We start from the raw sequence: 19,981 nt of genomic DNA, 5'->3' as shown, positions 1-19,981 counted from the left end.
TGTCGCAGTGAACGGGTTAACCCTTTAGTAGTGTGGTTGTGAAAGAGTTAACCCTTTGTCGTGTGGAAGGGGTTAACCTTCTGTATTGTCGCAGTGAAAGGGTTAACCCTTTGGTATCTATCTATCTATCTATCTATCTATCTATCTATCTATCTATCTATCTATCTATCTATCTATCTATCTATCTATCTATCTATCTATCTATCTATCTATCTATCTATCTATCTATCTATCTATATCTATCTATATCTATATATCTATCTATCTATCTATCTATCTATCTATCTATCTATCTATCTATCTATCTATCTATCTATCTATCTATCTATCTATCTATCTATCTATCTATCTATCTAATCTAAATATCTCAGCAGAACCAATATATCTATCTATCTATCTATCTATCTATCTATCTATCTATCTATCTATCTATCTATCTATCTATCTATCTATCTATCTATCTATCTATCTATCTAATCTAAATATCTCAGCAGAACCAATATATCTATCTATCTATCTATCTATCTATCTATCTATCTATCTATCTATCTATCTATCTATCTATCTATCTATCTATCTATCTATCTATCTATCTATCTATCTATCTATCTATCTATCTATCTATCTATATCTATCTATCTATCTAATCTAAATATCTCAACAGAACCTCCACCCCAGCGTCTGCCTCTCTGAACTCTAAATCACTCTCACTCTCTAGACAAACACTTCACTTGTGATATGAATGGACTCACTCTCACTCTAGTCTAGACCAGTGGTTCCCAAAGTGGGGGTAGCGAGCCGCTGCGGGGGGGTCGCCAGATGATTTCCAAAAAAATCTAATAAAATAAAGTCAGGCCACTGAACTTAGAAGCAGGCCAGGCCGCCTGTTGCTTCTTCCCAATCCAACAGTGCAAAAATGCTTCCGCATTCGTCACCGCAGGTACCGTAGTGGCGTGCGGTAATGCGCCTTTCATTTTCCTTCGCCCAGCGCCCAGGTGCGTGCACCGGCGGCGGCGTGCTCGCTCAGGTGCGTGCGTGCGCCGGCGTGCTCGCGAGGTGCCCGCGCATGCGCATGAGATCCCGCCTTGGTTCGACACGAGCGGAGCTCATTATATCCCAGTAACCGCCCCCTTATTCAGTATCCAGAAATAGCTTAATTGGCAAGACTGCATGGCTGTGGATCCTATGGCTCGTTGCTGGCGAGTTCGATTCCCTTCAATTTATTTTTATTTTTTATTTTTTAACGTGCATTCGGCATTCTTTCGCCGTTTCATTTCGCCGGTTAAGTTTAGGCATTGTTTCGGAGTTGGTTAAGGTTAGGCATTGTTTCGGAGTTGCTTAAGGTTAGAAGGGTTAAGTTTAGGCGCTGTTAAGGAGCTGGTTAAGGTTAGAGTTTGACTTAGATAATGGCAATATTTTTTAACGTGCGTTCATTTCGCCGGTTAAGTTTAGGCATTGTTTCGGAGTTGGTTAAGGTTAGGCATTGTTTCGGAGTTGCTTAAGGTTAGAAGGGTTAAGTTTAGGCGCTGTTAAGGAGCTGGTTAAGGTTAGAGTTTGACTTAGAGAATGGCAATAGACAGCCAGCCGAGGTTTCAAGTGATTCGTTGCAATGTACGCGGAAATGCCATAGCATTTGTCTAAGCGGGCCTGAAAAGAAAGGCGCTTTACCGTAGTGGCGTGCGGTGACGAATGCTTCCGCATTTATGCACTGTTGGATTGGGAAGAAGCAACACGCGGCCAGGCCAGTGTTTCTACTGTAGTTGCAGCGGCGCAATAGTTAGATAACCTAGGTGTGGAACAACCAGGAGATCACTGCAACTCACACAAGTTGGAGAACTATCTCTCTCTCTCTCTCTTGCTCACACACACACACACACACACACACACACACACACACACACACACACACACACACACACAAAGGGAGCCGCATGTGATTGGTGGATGCGGGACCCTTAAAAAAAACTAAAAATCCATCAAAATCAGTGTTGTTGCTACACATGCTAGCCTGTAATAATCCCCCCCAGAAAAATCTACTTTGCATTTGATATATTGAAAATATATGCCATCACACACACACTGGCATTTGAAGGTTGAATAAAAGTTGAATAAAAGATTGTATTATTTTCAATCTGACATTAAAAAAAAACTAAAGATCCATCAAAATCAGTGTTGTTGCTAATCATATATGCTAGCCTGTTTTTAACAATAATTTGTGATGCCATCACAAACACTGCCATTTAAAGGGTACAAATAAAAAAATTCCGGCACCAGAATGCAGGAAATGAAGTCTTTGTAACAAAAAAATTCCTGGTGAGGGGCCCCCAGACCCCCCGCTTAAAAAGTGGCCTGACTGGGGCTATATTTCGCACTATATTTCCTGGCCTGAATGATTTCCCCAGTCCGGCCCTGGTTAAAAGCCTCCAATGCTTATTAGTGTGTGTGCGTTTGAACGTTTGCATGTTTCAACCATACATTTCCATTTAATAAAAAAAAAAAATATATATATATATATATATATATATATAAATATTTTAAATCTTTCTTTTTTTTAACCTCCTATAATAGTGGGGGTCGCAGCTCTCTGACACCGTTATTTCGGGGGTTGCGGCCTGAAAACTTTGAGAACTGCTGGTCTAGACAAACACTTCACTTGTGATATGCCGCTGCAGTCTGCTTTGCAACAAGAAACCCAGTGTTGTAATGTAACAAAGTACAAATACTTTATTACTGTACTTCTCACATATCTGTACTTTACTTCATTATTTATATTTTTGGCAACTTTCACTTTTACTCCACTACATTTCCAAAATAAAATGTATACTTTTACTCTGATACATTTCCCCTAAGCATATTTTTTTTACTCATTTACTCATTACTCATTGAATTTGATGTTTAATAAGATGTGGGATGAATATTATGCTTTACTGTAAGGAAGCCATAATAAAGTTAATTATCAAAATTCTAACTGCTCACTTTTTCTTTTCTTTTTAACTTTTTACTTCCAATACTTAATAAGTACATTTCACCAGCAACAAAACTTCAGAAAATGACTTTTGATACTTAAGTATAGTAAATAGACTTTTTCATTTCTGGTAAAATACTTGTACTTTTACTCAAGTATCAATTTCAAGTACTTTATACAAGACTGAAGAAAACCATTTCTCCCCGTATTGGTACAGGTACAGGTATGATCCTAGCACTGTAAAAACTTGTATGCATCCATTTATTTTATTGTGAATGGTGTCCCTGTGTCCCTCTGATAGATTAGTAGAAGGCTTTGTACATGTTGTACTTTGTACATGTTGTACTTACTACTTTGTACATGTTTCCTAATCTAATGTGACATAGGGTTAATTCTAAAGAAAAAAAGGCCAGTTGAGGTTTCCCTAATTTATAATGGTGTTGAGATTACAGGCATATTAAAGATAGAAAACACAAAGTAAAAATGAGGACATTTTACATTTTGATTGAATTAATAGGACAAAAACACAAAGAAAGATGAACATTCAGTCACAGACTGAAGCAGGGAGATTTGTAATCATGTTTTTAAATTGTCTCTAGAAGACAGTAAGGTATTGATTTTTAGCGTGAGTTGAAGATCATTCCAAGAAGCTGGGGCATTAAAACAAAAGGCTGACTTTCCAAGTTCAGTCTGTACTCTGGGGGCCTTAAGCTTCAGCCATCAGTCAGCGTAAGGTGATAACTTCCCAGCAATGGCCTTAACTCATTCAGGGCCAGACCTGAGATAAGTCGGGTTAACTCGCCGACGCTTGAGCACCAAACCTGAGAAAAGTCGGGTTTTCATTGTTATTTCTTTTATTCGATATTTCCATTCATTATCCATCCAGAGAGCCTGGTGTTATCATAGGGAATGAGTCTGAGATCCCAAAAGTGCAATAGTGCAATACCGGCTGCATCCTACCAGGTGGCGGTATCGAGCACCCTTTGAAACTCTGTGTCTTGGGCTGTGCGTCGATTATATAGGTCCGGGCGGACTTTTCCATGTTGGGCAAGGGGAGCGGTTGTCCCGATCGGCTTGAGGAGCATCAAATGCTCCAGATGGATGATGTATGGCGGATTATGTTGGCAACATGATCGACACCAATACTGGGACTCGCGATCAGATAATTGGAATATTCTTTTTGGGGCACATCCTAGTCAAGGTAAGGGTTATATGCTATCAATCTTGCGTTGATCAAAGCATGCCTTCATTGCGATCCGAGCGTATGTGTGTAACACTAGTCCATAACGTATTCCGTTGGTGACGATCAAAGCATCAAAAAATTATGTGCGTTTGATTTTTTTATTGTAGCCTGTGTAGGGACGGAACGCCAATGCATTTAGTATAATACACGTTGGGGGCTATTACCAGCCTTCCATGAATTACCCTAAAACCATACTTATATTCACCACGGTATAACACGGGAATGTATGGATGAAAAGATTATTTCTTTTTCACATATTGAATGATAGATACTCGATGTCAAATGGACAATAGTATTGTATCCATAGCTATAATATATAATATAGTTATAGCCCTGCAAACACTGCCACGTATTCCTATACTTTAGAACGCTGTCCTTTTAACCACACATTACACAGCGCCCTCTGGCACTGATTGAGTTAAAGATGAACAGATACCAATGTTTATTTTGCCTATCTGCTAGAGAAGACCAACCCACTTTATCATACAACATGCATTGGTGAGTACAATATGTATCACCATTAATAAACCATGTCTAAAGGTTGGAAGGAGCAGTATTTCTATAAATTACATTTCCATAATCCAAGACAGATAGATGAACTGCTTCAACAACCCTCTTTCTGCTAATCATTGGGACGCTGGTTCTGTTTCTGTATAAGAAGCAATTTTATTTTATTTTATTGCAGCAATTTACTCGCAAGATTGCCAGATGCCAAGATATTTCTATTCTGTAACTCTTTCAATGTCAGAACCATTCACAGTCAATATATACAAATCATTGGAAACAATATCTCTAGTTCAATACCATAGTCCCCTCCAAACTCATAGCCAAGCTCAGGGACCTGGGCTTGAACTATGACCTCTGCCAGTGGGTCTTGGACTTCCTGACGGGCAGACCCCAGGTGGTGAGAGCAGGCAACTGCACCTCCTCATCCATCACCCTCAACATAGGGGCCCCCCAGGGCTGTGTTCTGAGTCCCCTCCTCTACTCCCTGTACACACACGACTGTGTGGCTCAGCGGAGTAGCAACACAATCATCAAATTTGCTGACGACACAGTGGTGGTGGGCCTGATCTCTGCAAACGACGAGAGGGCCTACCTGGAAGAGGTCAAGGTCCTGGCGGGATGGTGCCAGGAAAACAGCCTCTCCCTGAACGTCAGCAAAACAAAGGAGATGATTGTGGACTTCAGGGGGTCGGGGGTCAAGGACTACAGCCCCCTCAGCATCGACGGGGCACCGGTTGAGAGAGTGAACAGCTTTAAGTACCTCGGAGCCTACATATCCGAGGACTTGACATGGACCACACACATTGACAGTGTTGTGAAGAAGGCACGACAACGCCTCTACTTCCTCAGGCGCCTAAGGAAGTTCCAAGTCAGTCAGAAGATCCTTAAGAACTTCTACTCATGTACAATAGAGAGCATCCTGACTGGCAACATCACCTCCTGGTTTGGGAATAGCACTGCACAAGACCGAAGCAGACTACAAAGAGTGACACGTTCAGCCGAACGCACAATTGGAGGGGGGCTCCCCACCCTCCAGAACATTTACAACAAGCGGTGCAGGGGCAAGGCTAAGAGAATCATTAAGGACTCCAGTCACCCGAACAACTGCCTCTTTGAACTGCTGCGGTCAGGCAAGCGATACCGGAGTCTCAAGGCGAGCACAGAAAGACTCAGAAGAAGCTTCTATCCCCAGGCCATCAGGCTGCTCAACGAACAATGAACACTACACAACCATCAAACGCACATAGCACACACATCCACACGCACACACTCACTTTAAACAAACACACTGTAGCACCCACTCCCCACACTTTATAGCACACACTCACTTTAAACAAACACACTGTAGCACCCACTCCCCACACTTTATATTTATTGATAAAGCATTGCACTACAACTCGTACACCTTACTGTAAATTGTACCTAAATTGTACCTCATCCCATTTCTGCTTTGCACTATATAGTATTGTATATTAGTACACTGCATAGTATTGTATATTATATGGTAACTCAGTTACGTCTATTCTGCATCGAACATTGTACATATGTCTATACTGAACACTGTGACCTCATTTTCTATTTCTAATTTACATGCTATACTATGTTATTTGATACTTATCTTGTCTAGCACAGTCTCTGGAGCGTAACAGTAAGAAGCATTTTGTATGAAAGTATTTTGTACTTCTGTATGACAACTATTAAGGAAACTTGAACTTGAAACTTGAAACTCTAGCCCTAGAGAACTTCATGAATTTTGTTTTGCTTGTATTGAGTACATCTTGCAGAGCATTAAACGAGAGTTGCAGATTCTCGATGACTAGTTGTACAGAGTCAGCAATACATGAATAGACAGTATTGTCATCCACATAAAGAAGAAGTTGACATCCACTCAATCCACTAAAAAATTAGACAATAACATTCATATAAATGGTAAATAAGACAGGACCCAGAATTTATCCCTGCAGGACGCTTTTTGTAATGGGTAAGGCATCTGATTGGGCTTTCCCAGTATTCACACACTGAAGTCTCTTAGACAAATAAGCTAGCCACACTAATAGTTTCTCAATTGTTAATACACAATTGTTAAACCACAGGATAATATCAATACCTCTGACGAGACCAAAAGTTTTAACAGTCTTCTCCACAGTCCAACACATCCCTGAGGTAAACGTGTAGCGTTTACTCTACTCCTGGGATCGGCAATAGGCGGCCCGCGGGCCGAAATGGGCCCGCCAGCAATAATTTCTGGCCCGTCAGGTTATTTTGAGAATATGATGTTTATTTTACGCGCAGGAAATATTCACTCGTTGTGACGCCAGAGTGTCTTTTGAAGCTGTATCTATCTATTCATCATATCTATGGCTGTCACTATAGCCAATTGAAATGCTAGAAATGGTCACATGGACTGGGAGAACCAATGGAATTTCACTTTCACTTCCGCGTTTGGCATGCCGGCGAGGCGAGCGAACGTTTGCAAAAACAAAACAAACGTCTTTGAATAACTTCTTTGCAATGCAACGGGGAAATATGATGAGCCAGAAGAGGAGCTTACGACCTATAAAGCTTATTTTAATAAACAGGTGTCATTCTTAAAATACAGGTTTATCGCAACAGGTAACTCTTGCAATAAGCAACCGGTGACTCTCGCTTGTTGACATGGCAACACGAGCAAGCAACTGTAGTGTGTTCAAGTTGGGTGGGCATTCAACGCGAGTGGACATTTAACATGTTATTAACATGGATTTTGGAGGACCGAAGCAGAAACAATATCAAGTCCAGGGCAGGGCTGCCTGCATTATGCCGGTGAGTGTTGTGTTTTAATAATAATAATAATACATTCGATGTATAATACACCCGCTGTGGTGCTTAAAATCAAATGCACCCTACTGATCTCGATTTATAATGCGAGCACCTGCATTAAAATCAAATTACTGATCTGTTCATGTGTAATGCACTGTCTGAGAGGCACTTTATAATAGAAAAAAGACAGTGCAAACATGTATATGTCGTTTTTTTTTTACAGTTAAAATTTTTACGCGCAGGAAATATTCACTCGTTGTGACGCCAGAGTGTCTTTTGAAGCTGTATCTATCTATTCGTCATATCTATGGCTGTCACTATAGCCAATTGAAATGCTAGAAATGGTCACATGGACTGGGAGAACCAATGGAATTTCACTTTCACTTCCGCGTTTGGCATGCCGGCGAGGCGAGCGAACGTTTGCAAAAACAAAACAAACGTCTTTGAATAACTTCTTTGCAATGCAACGGGGAAATATGATGAGCCAGAAGAGGAGCTTACGACCTATAAAGCTTATTTTAATAAACAGGTGTCATTCTTAAAATACGGGTTTATCGCAACAGGTAACTCTTGCAATAAGCAACCGGTGACTCTCGCTTGTTGACATGGCAACACGAGCAAGCAACTGTGTTCAAGTTGGGTGGGCATTCAACGCGAGTGGACATTTAACATGTTATTAACATGGATTTTGGAGGACCGAAGCAGAAACAATATCAAGTCCAGGGCAGGGCTGCCTGCATTATGCCGGTGAGTGTTGTGTTTTAATAATAATAATAATAATACATTCGATGTATAATACACCCGCTGTGGTGCTTAAAATCAAATGCACCCTACTGATCTCGATTTATAATGCGAGCACCTGCATTAAAATCAAATTACTGATCTGTTCATGTGTAATGCACTGTCTGAGAGGCACTTTATAATAGAAAAAAGACAGTGCAAACATGTATATGTCGTTTTTTTTTTACAGTTAAAAAATGTTCACTTATCATTGGCCCGCCACACAATGGCTTGGGGAAAATTTGGCCCGTGGGCAAATCTAATTGGCGACCCCTGCTCTACTCTCTCATTGTGCATGCTTCCATATGTGTAGCTGTTGACAATCATGAGTGTGCTCTCCCGTCATCCCTGGGAATGATTGACTCATTGACACCAGCTGAGTGATGGACTGATTAGACACCAGCTGAGTGTGTATATCAAGAGCAACCTTCCACAAAATAAAATGGTTGCTTCCTTGATACACGGATCCTGTTTGTCAGCGTTTTTATTCATTCTTTCTATATACTGTGTAGTCTGTGTTATGATGTCTAGCCAATACGCAATAACCGACATTCAACAGGTTATGGGCCCAGGGCACTAGAATCATGACAACCAGACAATCGGAAAGGAGTTCACGTTGGTCTCGTCTAGCGTTTGACGGAGATGAACAAAGGTATGAACTGTGGGAAACTAAGTTCATGGGACATCTCCGGCTACAGAGGCTAAAAGACACTCTCGAAACGGAGCTTCCTTTAATGGCGTCTGCTGACGAGTTGAGAGAAGATGATGAGAAAAACGCATTGATATACGCAGAGCTCATCCAGTTTCTGGACGATAAGAGTTTATCGCTGGTAATGCGAGAAGCGTCTGATGATGGACAGAAAGCCATAGAAATATTGCGCAATTATTATGCGGGCTCAGGGAAGCCGAGGATTATCAGTCTCTATACAGAGCTGACTACACTGCAAAAGTCTAGCAGTGAAACAGTGACAGACTATATTATTCGGGCAGAAAGGGCAATAACTGCACTGAGAACCGCAGATGAGACTTTGAGTGATACTCGTGGCTATGGTATTAAAAGGACTGCCCGAGACATTTAAACCCTTTGCGATACATGTCACACAGAGTGATGAGACTATACTGTTTTCTGAGTTTAAGACGAAGCTCAGGAGTTTTGAGGACACTGAAAAAATGCGCGTTACTGCGTCGGATGACAATGTTATGCGAGCCCAAGCCCTGTCTGACCGGGGTGCACAGAATGCCCAAAGCGCACGCATTCAGAGCGCACAGTGTACAGACATTATATGCTACAGAAGTGGCCAAAGTGGACATATGAGAAGGACCTGTCGACGCAAGCTGTGGTGTCACCACTGTAGAAGCTCCACACATCAAGGGGCGACCTGCAGACGGAGACCGGAGCAGAACGATGCGCGAGGCGTCTCTGTGCAAGTGAGTTGTCATGACAACACATATGCGTTTCTGGTGAGGGAAGGCGAGCCAGGACGCGGTGTTAACACTTTGAGTGCCACGACGGGTTTTCCTTTTTACCCCCTTGATGCCACCATCCACTCCCAATGTTAACGTTAATATCGCCTAATCTATGTTTTCAATTATGGCTATGTGTCTAATCTGCCCATCGCTTATCAAAGAATAATTTTTCAGTCAACATTGGCAAGGCAGATTGTATTTTTATCGCTTCATTTCCGTTTGATAGCATTTTGAAAATCACACGTTTTCCGGGGAAAAACAACCCATTCTATGATAATCGCCTTTTACTGGAATATTCCAGAACGTTATCATTTGTCGGTCTATTTATGAATCGTTTTCAAATAAACGCTAGATGATCGATAGTATATGTGTGCGCACGCACGCTCGTGCCGTGCGCTGATAGTCGCTGCTTTTATTTCCTCATGGCTTTTACAGTCAAAACAGCTATATCACATATAGTGGAAACGCTTATATCTCCGTGAAAACGAGTCTGATTATCCTAACACTGATAACATAGATTCCTTACCTGACATCAGATGGTATCCAAATGGTATATTCCAATTCCTGATCACCTTTCGAAAAAATCGATAAGTGTATTGATCCAACGTGTATACAGTAGAACACATGATTCCCCGCTGCTCAGAGGCTCCAGAATGAACTCTGGTAACCCCGGCTGCATCAGTGAGAAGTAAAATGTGGAGTCAGAAATCCGTTCTCCCATTCACTTTCATTGAGTCCATTCCAAAAGGGTGATTTACCATCTGGGAGACGATAGGGGGTGCTTTTTTCACATCTGATCGCCGGCGGTCCCTGGATCTCCAACGGTAGGCTCGCGTGATGCAATATGATTTCAGATCGCTAATAAAAAAAATAACCTGAATATTCTCTGGCGTGGCACTCAACGGTCGGGGCGTAAACCCGAATATTCTCGGGCGTGGCACTCAAAGTGTTAAAGGGGAACTATTTTACTATTTCTTTCACTATTTGGGCACTTTTACACAATTCCTGTGAGTCTATGGAACACCTCTGTAAGTTTTTTTTCAAAAAATTCATTGTTTTGTATTTCTAATCAAGTACTCAAAAACAGCATTTTTCTACCTCAAAGATCTTAAGCCGTTTTGAGGCTGGGCTCTAACCACTGTGTGGCCTGGTGCGAACTGCCACACCAACTGCCACATTATTATGCAGCTGAGAAATCTCTGACATCACAGATATGCACATTTTCAGATGACTCAGTTCAGTGAGGGTGAATATTGTGAGAGAAGAATTGGAAGAATGCGCCAATATGAGAATTGGAGACATAGATCATATTAATATAAGTCCACATAGCTAGGAAACAATGCTAAACACTGAAAAAGGCCATTTATAAGATAGTTCCCCTTTAAGACGAGGGGTCTGATGGTAGACACCGGTGCGACTGCGCCTATAATCACCGACCTGGCCAAGTTCAAAGTGTTCGATGACGGATTCCAGGCCGAGTCGCACTGCGTGGAGTTGGCTGACGGCACGAGGAGCAACGGGGTCGCAGAGCGCTGAGGGGATGCGGAGGTGTGCTTGATGGACAGCAGAGGGAGGTGACTGACTACAACACTGAGAGGGGCGCTGTACATCCCCTCATTCCCGCAGGACATCTTCTCTGTGAGAGCAGCCACCACTGACACTGGAGCCACTGTGATCTTCAGACAAGGAGAAGACGTCCTACAGCACAGAGACAGTACTGAATTTCACATCCATGAGCATAATAGGCTATATTATTTGCCCATAGTGAATGACCAATGTGATCAGAGTAAGGGCTGTTTTGATATAGTTCAAGTTCAAGTTCAAGTTCTTTAATAGTTGTCATACAGAAGTACAGAATACTTTCATACAAAATGCTTCTTACTGTTACGCTCCAGAGACTGTGCTAGACAAGATAGTATCAAATAACATAATAACATAATATAGCATGAATTTAGAAGAAGAAAATGAGGTCACAGTGTTCGGTATAGACATATGTACAATGTTCTGAGTTACCATATAATATACAATACACAATACTATGCAGTGTACTAATGTACAGTACTATCTAGTGCAAAGCAGAAATGGGATGAGGTACAATTTTAGGTACAATTTACAGTAAGGTGTACGAGTTGTAGTGCAATCCTTCATCCATAAATATAAAGTGTGGGGAGTGGGTTCTACAGTGTGTTTGTTTAAAGTGGGTGTGTGCTATAAGTGTGTGGAGTGGGTGCTACAGTGTGTTTGTTTAAAGTGAGTGTGTGCGTGTGGATGTGTGTGCTATGTGCGTTTGGTGGTTGTTGTTGTGTAGTGTTCATTCATTGTTCGTTTAGCAGCCTGATGGCCTGGGGATAGAAGCTTCTTCTGAGTCTTTCTGTGCTCGCCTTGAGACTCCTGTATCGCTTGCCTGACCGCAGCAGTTCAAAGAGGCAGTTGTTCGGGTGACTGGAGTCTTTAATGATTCTCTTAGCCTTGCCCTTGCAACGCTTGTAGTAAATGTTCTGGAGGGTGGGGAGCCCCCCTCCAATTGTGCGTTCGGCTGAACGTGTCACTCTTTGTAGTCTGCTTTGGTCTTGTGCAGTGCTATTCCCAAACCAGGAGGTGATGTTGCCGGTCAAGATGCTCTCTATTGTACATGAGTAGAAGTTCTTAAGGATCTTCTGGCTGACTTGGAACTTCCTTAGGCGCCTGAGGAAGTAGAGGCGTTGTCGTGCCTTCTTCACAACACTGTTAATGTGTGTGGTCCATGTCAAGTCCTCGGATATGTAGGCTCCGAGGTACTTAAAGCTGTTGACTCTCTCAACCGGTGCCCCGTCGATGCTGAGGGGGCTGTAGTCCTTGACCCCCGACCTCCTGAAGTCCACAATCATCTCCTTTGTTTTGCTGACGTTCAGGGAGAGGCTGTTTTCCTGGCACCATCCCGCCAGGACCTTGACCTCTTCCAGGTAGGCCCTCTCGTCGTTGGCAGAGATCAGGCCCACCACCACTGTGTCGTCAGCAAATTTGACGATTGTATTGCTACTCCGCTGAGCCACACAGTCGTGTGTGTACAGGGAGTAGAGGAGGGGACTCAGAACACAGCCCTGGGGGGCCCCTATGTTGAGGGTGATGGATGAGGAGGTGCAGTTGCCTGCTCTCACCACCTGGGGTCTGCCAGTCAGGAAGTCCAAGACCCACTGGCAGAGGTCATAGCCCAAGCCCAGGTCCCTGAGCTTGGCTATGAGTATGGAGGGGACTATGGTATTGAATGCCGAGCTGTAGTCGATGAATAGCATTCTCACATAGTTCCCCTGCCTCTTGTCCAGGTGTGATGCTGCTGTGTGCAGCACATGGGATATGGCGTCCTCCGTGGACCTGTTGGGGCGGTATGCAAATTGCAGGGGGTCCATGTTGATGGGGAGGGAGGAGCAGATGTAGCCCTTTACTAGCTTCTCGAAGCACTTCATGGCTATGGAGGTGAGAGCTACAGGGCGGTAGTCGTTGAGGCAAGCAGGCTTGGATTTTTTGGGTACAGGGATAATAGTGGACTTCTTCAGGCAGGTGGGGATGACAGCCTGTTCTAAGGACAGGTTAAATATGTCAGTGAATACTGGGGCCAGTTGGTCGGCACAGACTTTTAGGACGCGGCCGGGGATGCCGTCTGGACCTGCTGCCTTCCTGATATTCACTTTTTTAAAGGTCCGCCTCACCTCATGCTCTGTTACCCTGAACACTGCGCCTCCATCAGCAGCCGACCCCCCCCCCCCATTGCCGAGGCTTGTGAGCTGGTGTTGTTATTACCAGCATCAAACCTCGCATAGAAGGTATTGAGGTCATTTGCTAAGGAGATGTCACTGTTCAGTTTGAGGGAGGCGCCTTTGTAGTCTGTCATCGTTTTGAGCCCCTGCCACATAGCTCTAGAGTCAGCTTGTTCAAACTGGAGTTCAATTTTATCCCTGTAGCGTCGTTTGGCCTCTGACACAGTCCTCCTTACGTTGTATCGCGCCACCTTGTGGTCATTCATGTTGCCTGCCTCTAGGCCGTCGTTGTATGCTTTGGTGCGCTCTCTCAGAGCTTCACGGACGGATTTGTCTACCCAGGGTTTTTGATTTGGGTAAACTTTCATTTTGGTAGTGGGGATTGTTTCTTTCACCCTAGTACAAACATAGTCCAGCACTGTCTCCATGTAGGCATTAATGTTATCTGTGTCGCGGAACACATTCCAGTCTGTGTTGTGAAACACTGACCGGATCGTATCCTCTGACGTCACATCCCATTTCTGCACCTCTCGCGAGACTACGGGAGTACTTTTAATTCTCTGTCTGTACTTCGGTGTAAGAAAAATTGATGCGTGATCTGACTTACCGAAGCCACTATCAGAATGAGCCTTGTAGCCACCTTTAAATTGCGTGTAACAGTGATCTAGGATGTTACCGCCTCTGGTGTTGCAAGTCACATGCTGATAGAAGTCGGGCAATACCTTTCTCAGATTGGCGCTATTGAAATCTCCCAGAACTAAAATGGCGGCGTTAACATTCGCCTCTTGGATTCTATTTACCTCGTCGTGTAGTCTGGAGAGCGCAACCTTGTTGCTGGCTTGCGGTGGAATATACACTCCGACCAGGACGATCGCCGTTAACTCCCTCGGGAGGAAGAAAGGACGACACTTGATGGTTATATATTCCAGTTCTGGGGAGCAGTGGTTGGATAATTCCTTCACGTTAGTTGGGTCACTCCAATTTTTGTTCAACATGAAGGCAATACCTCCTCCACGTTGTTTACCGGATTCTGCTGTTCTATCCTTGCGGTGAATGAAGAAATGATCGGCCGGTTGGATGGCGTGGTCTGGGACTTCTGGCGCCAGCCACGTCTCGATGAAGCAGAGAACGTTACAGTCCCTAACGTCTCTCTGGAATTGAATCCTTGCTCGGATGTCGTCTAGTTTATTGTCTATTGATTGTACATTGGCTAGCAATATACTGGGTAGTGGTGTCCTGTGCCGCCTGGTTCTCAGCCTGTTACGGACTCCAGCTCTCTTTCCTCGCCGTCTGGGTCCTTTGTCCCTGGGGGCGAGATCCGGTCCTGATGTCCTCAAGATCTCAACGGGCCATTGTTGCGGTTCAGAGAGCTGATCCAGAGAGTAATCCAGTCGGTAAGTTTCCCGTAATCCAATGTCTATAAGTGACTGACGGTCATACACATTAAATGCACCTACTGTTGGTACAGACAAAACTCTTAAAACTATAAATATTAACAAAAGTATGCACAGTCTCGACGGAGCGCACAGACAGGCAGCCGGTCGTAGCGGCGCCATCTTCTTCTATATACAGACATGGCATGAAATTCTAGGACACTGCAATTATGCTGATGTTGAGAAACTCCAGAATGTTGTTGATGGCATGACCATTAAGGGAAAAATTGACAAGTCTAACCTGAACTGTGAAGTGTGCACTCAGGGAAAGTTTGAACAGAGCTTCAACAGGAAGCCTGATGTGAGAGCCAAAAAGACTCTAGAGTTGGTGCACACAGACCTAGCGGGTCCTATTGACCCAGTGTCCATAGATGGGCATAGATTTACACTTACGTTTACTGACGACTACACAAGTACTGTGTTTATCTATCATCTTAAGCATAAGAGTGATACTGTGCAAGCAACAGAGCAGTTCATAGCTGACACCGCATCATATGGGAGGATCAGACGCATCCGGTCTGATAATGGTACAGAATACAAGAATACAGAATCTGTACAGAGTACAGATGTGGCACGGTGGTGTAGTGGTTAACACTGTCGCCTCACAGCAAGAAGGTCCAGGGTTCGATTCCCGCTTGGGGACCAGGTTTCCATGATGCCAGTTACCCAGGTGGGGTATCTCCCAGGCCTTTCTGTGTGGAGTTTGCATGTTCTCCCCGTGCTCGCAAGGGTCCCCCCCCCGATAAGATAAACCCAATGGAAAAACATGCACAACAACAATAGATCGCTAACGCTGTGGCGTCCTTGACGAAGACGGACAGGAGCACTTGGATTGGTCCCCTGGCGCGGCTCACGTTGACGCCTGTCTGCTCCCGGCTGCCCTTGGGGGGGAAGGATGACGGGATGGGTTAATCGCAGATACGAATCGCATTCATGCATCGCATGCGTGCCGAATGATGACCTCTGAGCAGGTCCTAAATTATAAATTATAATTATAATACACTGGAAAAGAGTACCAAGGGCTACTGAGGAAAAATGGTATAAGACACGAGACGTCAACACCATATTCGCCACATCAGAATGGTACTGCAGAACGCCAGTTTAGGACTCTTTTTGACATGGCTAGATGCATGCTATTAGAGAGCAAGCTCCCAAAAGCATTATGGCCTTATGCAGTACAGACTGCATCTCAAGTAAGAAATAGATGTTTTAACAATCGCACTAAACAGACACCTTACATGATGCTGACAGGGAAACGTCCCATCTAGGATGCAGACGTTTGGAACTCTGTGTTATGCCTACAGACAGCACAAGAAAAAGTTAGACCCTAGGAGTGAGAAGGGCTTCTTTGTCGGGCACGACAAGAAGAGCCCAGCTTACCTGGTTTTCTATCCCGACAGAGGAAAGGTGAGGAAGCACAGACTGGTCAGATTTATGCCAAAAACAGTAGGTGAGCAGCAGACACAGACTGAGATATCCATAGATGATGAGGACTTTGGTGGGCCACTTGGGGCTAGCACAAGCAAGCAAATAGATGCTAGTCCAGAGACTGCTCAAAAGCAGATTCCTGTGATCAGGCCAGAGAACAGCCAGGATCAGGCTAAAGAGGAACAGGAGGTCAAACAGGAGACTCCACGCTATCCTTCCAGAGACCGGAAGAAGCCTGATTATTTTGGTGATAGTGTATATGAAGTAGGAAGTCAGGACCAGACACAGGTTAATGTTGATTATTGTTACAAGATGTTGTGCAACATACCTTTAACCTTCAGTGATGCAGTGAAGTCACCCAAATCAAAATAATGGGTCAGTGCCATGGAGGATGAAATGCAATCACTGAGAGAGAACTGTACATTTACTTTGACCAAATTGCCACAGGGCAAAGTTGCAGTGGGGGGTCGATGGGTGTATACTATCAAGAAAAATGCAGATGGTTCAGAAAAATACAAGGCACGATATGTTGCTAAAGGCTACAGTCAGAGAAGGGGTGTTGACTATGGAGAGACTTTTTCTCCGACAGCCGATCTGACCAGTGTTAGAGTGTTGATGCAGAAAGCAGCACAGGTGAATTTGATTTGACATCAGATGGACGTTAAAACTGCCTACCTACATGCACCGATAGATTATGAGATATACATGGAACAGCCAGAGGGTTATGAACAGACATCTGGCACAGAGACATTGGTGTGTAAACTAGGGCTGACCCCTATTAGTCGAATAGTCGACTAATCGATCGAAAGGAGCCGTAGTCGACTGCCAACCTCTTAGTCGAATGCACAAAAAAATTATAATAATTATATATATATTAAGGCTGTCAAAGTTAACACGGTATTAACGCGTTATCGCCCGATTCTATTAACGCCACTATTTTTAAGAAAAAAAACATTTTCTTTAAATTTTTTTACTAGACTTCACTCGGGTGTATTATTGATGCTCTCATTGATACTATGTGTGTGTGTGTGTGTGTGTGTGCGTGTGTGTGTGTGTGTGTGTGTGTGTGTGTGTGTGTGTGTGTGTGTGTGTGTGTGTGTGTGTGTGTGTGTGTGTGTGTGTGTGTGTGTGTGTGTGCGTGCGTGCGTGCGTGCGTGCGTGCGTGCGTGCGTGCGTGCGTGCGTGCGTGCGTGCGTGCGTGCGTGCGTGCGTGCGTGCGTGTGTGTGTGTGTGAGAGATATAGAGAGAGGGGGGTGAGAGAGATGAGGAAGGGGCAAGAGAGAAAGAGAGCTGGGAGAGTGTGTGTGTGTGAGAGAGAGAGGGGGGGTGTGTGATTACTCAGCCCTTGTGTGGGTGAATGTAACAAGTTCCTAACGTTTTCTTTCCCCTATTATTTATTTCATTGTTTTAAATTATTATTTTCTTTTAAGTTATTTTGTGCATCACTCTGTTTTGAATTTGATGCAAATTTGCAATGCATGAGGGTCATCCTTTTGTGTTAAATGGCTGCATAAAGCAAGCATTTGTTGACTCATGTTGATAAGAGTATTAAAACTTGGAACTTGAAAAAGATCTGTTTAATGTAGATACACTTTTTTTAATGCGATTAATTTGCGATTAATCACGAGTTAACTATGGACAATCATGTGATTAATCGCGATTAAATATTTTAATCGATTGACAGCACTAATATATATATAAATTTTAAAATAAAATGTTCATTCTTTCCAAAAGAAAAGAGGCCTAGAAGCGTGGCTAATGCTAATAATGGCACGCATACCAGAGGCTAACTGCCTAAGAAAACAGGCACAGAGGCACAGAAAGAGGTTTTCACCCATCTAATGAACACACTAAACTAGACAAATATCAAGATGTATCCATCAGTGGACCAATTGCATGCTTTTGCAGAGGACAAGAAGCCTTCCGTTAACTCCTTCAGACATTAAGCACCCCCACAGCCCAAATGGAATGATAAAAAATTAAAAATTATCCTTATTTTTTTTCATAGTCGACTATCGGCTAATTTCGGCCAATCAAAGTCGACTATCCAAATCCTTAGTCGGGGACAGCCCTAGTGTAAACTAGAGAAGTCACTATATGGTCTAAAACAGTCTGGCCGGAATTGGAACAACATGTTACATGACTATCTAATTGTGAATGAGTTTGTGCAAAACCCTGCAGATCACTGTGTATATATATATATACAAGAGAAACTGAACATGAGAAGGTAATCATGATTATATGGGTTGATGATTCGGTTCTTGCTGCCAGTAATGAGAATGCAATGAATGTTGTAAAAGAGATGCTCGCAAAGAAATTTCAGATGAAAGATATGGGCAGATTGACACACTTCCTAGGAATCGACTTTGAACAGTGTGATGGATGTGTGACAATATCACAGAAACAGTGTGTAAAGAACATGCTAGAGAGGTTTGACATGCAGAACTGTAAACCCAGATCAACACCTTGTGAGCGGGCACTCAATTACACTGAAGGGGCAGGACTAATGAGTGATGTCACCCGGTACAGAGAGGTGGTCTGTAGCCTAATCTATCTTACTATGTGTACTAGGCCAGATCTTTGTTTCATAGTGAGTAAACTGTCTCAGTATTTTAACAAACCAACTGAGGAACATTGGGCCACTGTCAAGCATGTATTGAGGTTCTTAAAGGGCACCAGTGATAAAATGTTGTGTTACAAGAAGTGTAATTCTGATTTGAGGTTACAGGCTTACAGTGATGCGGACTGGGCAGCAGATATCACAGACCGACGTAGCACAACAGGGTACTGTGTAAGTCTACATGAGACTGGTCCATTGGTCTCATGGAAGACCAAAAAGCAACCGATGGTGGCATTGTCCACATGTGAAGCAGAGTACATGGAATTAGCTGCAACCACCCAAGAGTGTTTACACCTGGTACAACTGCTGACACATATGGATGCATGTAAGTATGCACCACCCAATCAGGGAACCATTGCATTAGCTAAGAACCCAGTCCGCAGACAAAGATGCAAACACATAGACATAAAGTACCATTTTGTCAGATCTACAGTACTAAATGGACAGATCTGTTTGCGATACTGTCCCACAGATCAAATGGTGGCTGATGTGTTTACCAAACCAGTAACTAAGGACAAATTGAATAAGTTCACAAAAGTTATGTTTGGGAGAGAAACCACATCAGTGTGAGTAGTGACCAAGCGGTCACATTTTTTGTTTTCTTGTTTTATTTCAAATTGTTATAAGAGAATGCCAGTGAAAAACTGACTGTTTGTAAATAATGAAATTTAATGATTTATGTTCTTGTTTCACTCAGGAGAGGAACCATATCAGTGACAGCCTTCGTTTGTTTGATTAATGGAATGTAAAAGTGTTACAAAAAGTGTAGGCTACTGATTGTTATTAAATTGTTTTATTTAAATTTTCCTTCTCCAGCTTAGATTGGTCAGTAGAGAGCAAGTGGGGGTGTTGACAATCATGAGTGTGGTCTCCCGTCATCCCTGGGAATGATTGACTCATTGACACCAGCTGAGTGATGGACTGATTAGACACCAGCTGAGTGTGTATATCAAGAGCAACCTTTCACAAAATAAAATGGTTGCTTCCTTGATACACGGATCCTGT

At 43.3% G+C, this 19,981-nt stretch overlaps 1 protein-coding gene across 1 annotated transcript in view; it reads right to left on the bottom strand.

Annotated features, from left to right (window-relative positions):
- Positions 1 to 19,981, bottom strand: part of lhfpl7 (LHFPL tetraspan subfamily member 7) — a gene marked incomplete at both ends in the record, with an annotated part of 389,596 nt that overhangs the window by 286,978 nt on the left and 82,637 nt on the right. The window lies entirely within an intron of this gene.

This window comes from Notolepis coatsorum (genome assembly GCF_963971535.1).
Source record: "Notolepis coatsorum genome assembly, chromosome: 8".
Taxonomy (NCBI): domain Eukaryota; kingdom Metazoa; phylum Chordata; class Actinopteri; order Aulopiformes; family Paralepididae; genus Notolepis; species Notolepis coatsorum.
This window is presented reverse-complemented; position numbering and strand designations above follow the sequence as displayed.